Below are 4,331 nucleotides of genomic sequence, written 5' to 3'. Positions count from 1 at the left end.
CTCTGATAGGGGAGCGAAACAGTCTGGGATCTAGACATCACATTATACCTTATCCATCAAATAAGGCAAGTTGAGTATCGGTGTATTGATATATATACCTAAATATATATCCAAATACTGTGGTACTTGGTAGGTTTACCCTAGATTTAAGGTAATAGGTACGGTTGTAGTTCGACACTACACCATAGTACCATTCCTTTCCCATTACATTCACTTCGCGAATTTTCATAGGAAGCGCGGTAATGTAGATGCTATCTGTTGATAAATAGTAGCCCTTTTAGAGCTACGATTTAGTACTACGTTAATTTTTCCAGTACATATTTCAGTGATAACCTCACTTAAACATAAATATACAAAAGATATTTTGAGTAATGATAGTTATACTTTGGAAAAATACTTACTCTTACAAGAGACACACACACACAGAACAGTTAAGTCTTGGTAGAAGACTCCTTTTGTTACTAATAGGAATCATAGGGATTTCTAGGGATTTTTCAAACATATACAGTTGAGCTACAAATATTTTCATACTTATACTCGTTTTCTTTCAAAGCAATGTCAAGTCTTAGAAATTATAAGTTTTCACAAATTAAGACACATTACTACTTATGATCTCACCAGCTTTAAAGCTGATACTCGCTTTCAAAATTACTTGTATCCTCAGGTCATAATAGACAGGTACCGATGCAATGAAAACCGAAGATGGAGCTTATTCAAGACTTATCTTTCATTTTGATTTATGCTTTTGTGTTTATCAAAATTTGTCAGAATACAATTGTATAAACAATTATTTTATTAATGCAATGGATGATGTTGTTGCTTGTTTACTACTTTACATTGTTGTTGATATTATACATGACGTCCTCCGCCCCAGAACGTTTCCGCCGTTCTCGGTTTTGGGGTGTGACAGATTGGTATCAGAGCATTGTTTATAGTGAATTGAGTATATCAACCCATAAAAGATATACTAACTATAAATACAATGGGATTAAAAATACTCTGATTTAGAGTTTATACTTTAAATAATAAAATATTTAAGTAAGTATACGTGCCTGCATTCATACTAAAATCAATGTCACTAGGACAGTACAAAAGAATTACGATTGTTGGGCAACACAAGTATGCTTAGAGACATATGGTCAGAATTGGGAAGATATAGCCTGATCGCCTATATTATCCGAGGGTTGACTAGCATGTGCCTAAGTTTAAGTGTGTGGTTGCAACAATGCTAAAATCTTACCAACCCTACCACAAAGAGAACAATAGAACATAACATAAAAATTTAAAATACTATAGGAGTAATTGGTGTTACTATAAGTACTTTATACTTGAGAATTAAAACGGAATCCTCATTACTAAGTTGATAGTTGCTAAGTGGATACACTAAGGCTACATGTAATTAGGATGTTATAGACTTAGAATCAGTGGTAATTTTGCCTTACCCCTATTCTGTGTGAATTTGGAAATAAGGTCACTTATTCGAAGGTCTATCCTGTTTAGATTACACATAGCTGGTATGCACTTCACAATTAGCGATGTAACTAATGAAGGTTTCTAAATAATTATCTAGATAGTTCGTCTAATAATTATCCTCTTACCCTAAATTCTCGCATAAAAATCATAGCTGGACTCCATTCCCTTGACAACCAGTACCTTCCGAATGAAGTCATAGCTGGTTGGTTTGGAGAAGAACCAGAGAATGATCATCCTATCCCCTTGGATGATCACCGTAATGAAGACTTTTTGTACGATGCTAACCCCGAGCCAGAGGTTGAGAACCTACCCCGAGTAGCTCCCATTTCAAATTCCTAACCCTCTTCCGGCTTTTCATAGCCTGACCCTGAGTGAGTGGAATGCTTGGAAACATGGAGCCAAGAACAAGATCAGCCCATGCCATTTATTGGCAACCGAAACTTTTACGACTTGAGAAATGAGGGCTTAGCAGATATAGTCTTGCCAATCTTGGTCCACAGAGAGGCCATAAATGAGATTCAAGACAAGACAACCCTACATCAGCTTTCAGAAGAAGTCGCCTATGCTAGAACGCATACCCTCCACACCCTTCTTCTAGAGGATGCTCATGAGAGATCAGAGAGAAACCACGAAACCCTGCTGCAAGAACTGGCTGAATCACGAACCGAAGTCATAGGACTCCGAGTATGCCACATGGTGTGCGAAAGACATCTACTTGACAATGGAACGTCAATTGATTGAACTAAGAGTTCACCAGAGGGATGACCGTCGCCCGTAGTAGACGCTTTACTTTATTTCCCTTATAACAAGAGACCGTGTTTTTCTGTCTATGCCCGATGTGGTATTTTCTATGAAATTATCTTGATTCCGTAAGTACTTTAGTTAGGTCTTTATGCTGTCAGGAACTATCTTCTGGGGATATGATGTGATACCTTTAAAAGGCCGTTTTCCAAAACCCTTACATCGTGAATATCAAAGATATTGACAGCCGGCTAACTTTTGTGTCATTCTTCATTCAAGTACTTTTATCTTACCTTCATTCGAGTCTATCTGAAACATGCTTTAGTCAAGTCATTGGACTATGGTGATTTATTCAGGAGACACTTCCAAGTCTCCTTCAGTGGTTGGATCTTGTTATTCACCAACCCACGATACCTCATCTCGAACGAAAAACGTCTTGTGACCATTCTACGATCATACTTCCATTCCGTACTAGGACTGCATCATAGGGATGTAGGTCAAACTTTAGAGATCATACTCTTACTCTTTTCATGAACAATCTAAGTAGATCAGGGTCAACCATAATCGCTTACAAATCTTTACTCTTTCATGTTACAGAATCATGGCGTCGTCCGGAAACAACCAGCCAAGCAACGAGACCTCTACTTTTCCGATGGACGCCGCCACCTTTCAAACGACAGTTACAGCTGCCGTAGTGGCGGTCGTAACCGCGGTCATGGCGCACCGTAGCGCTAACAGCACAGTCAATGCTGCTAATGGGAATAAAGTTTCCAATCGCAATATCCATCCAGGAAGTCATCCAACAGTAACATCCACAGGCTCGCAAAGCCAGAAAGCAGAGAACAAGAAAAGAAAATGTCAAGCCAAGGTGGAACGCAAACGGTTTCAGAAAATTGCCAGACAGCAGCCACAAACCTCTGCCATCCCAGTACCGAGCAGACCATATAAGGGAACACTCCCGAAGTGCGACCGGTGCAATTTCCACCACGAGGGAATGTGCCGCGTCTTGCAGTGCGTGAACTGCAACAAGAAAGGACACATCGCCCGTTTCTGTAAAGCTACCTCCACCACTAGGGCCAGCCTAAATTGCTATAACTGTGGTGAGTTTGGGCACTATAAAAGAGATTGCCCAAAGAAGGAAAACAAGGAAAGCACCCGTGTTCCCATAACTCCTACCCGACACTTCACTTCCTCCATTGATGTGGGTACTAGCCAGTCATGCCACCAATGCGGTGAGTTAGGGCACTTCAAAAAGGATTGCCCGATAATGCAGAACCCTGACGCAGACGGGAAGATTCCCAGGATCACAGCTGCAGGAGAGCCTGCTCAGGAACCACGTTAATGTATTTAAGGCGTTTCGTTGTAACAGACTTATAAACTATCTAGAACTAGTGCAACTAGAGTCTTACCTTTTGCGAGATCCTGTCTGTATAGGAATTCTCGTGTTGCGTATACTTGTCTTTTGTAGTATATCTTATTCGCAGCAATAGTCTAGGGGTAAATCTAAAGTACTGTAACTCTGTTCATGGTTGCACAGTTGTGTTTTGACTGTAATCGTCTATGTTTAATTCTAATGTCTTTAAAGTTTCTGTATGATTCCAACATTATCATACAATCAGATTCAATTTGATCGATGCGAAAACAGCTTCATGCGTACATCTCTTTCTTCTAGATCACTTTTTCAGCGAAGCCGTCATATCAGAACACCGAAGTACTCATTCCAGGAGTACCCCTTAGTTATTTTTTTCTTGCCAAAGAAATCCCCGAAGTACCACTCGTGCAGTACGTCAAGTTCAATCCAAGGATTCATATGATTGATCTATCACTGAGAATGGTATACATAAGAGTGATATATAATCAAGCTTCTACAGGTTTAGAATTGATGATTCCACTTTAACTTCTTTTTCCCCGATGGGATGTGAGCTTAAAGAAGAATAAGTTATTCGACTACCTTTTCAACCTTAATTATATGCAACTCGTATACCCGAAATTGTGATGGTGATACCATGTATGAATTCTAATATGAACTTTAGGGCGGAGAAACTGCCTACGTATATGAGTAATCACATCGTCATGTGAATAAACTTAGAACCCAGTACAACTCCCGAAAACATATC

Source organism: Lactuca sativa, chromosome 1 (assembly GCF_002870075.4).
Source record: "Lactuca sativa cultivar Salinas chromosome 1, Lsat_Salinas_v11, whole genome shotgun sequence".
Lineage (NCBI taxonomy): Eukaryota > Viridiplantae > Streptophyta > Magnoliopsida > Asterales > Asteraceae > Lactuca > Lactuca sativa.
This window is presented reverse-complemented; position numbering follows the sequence as displayed.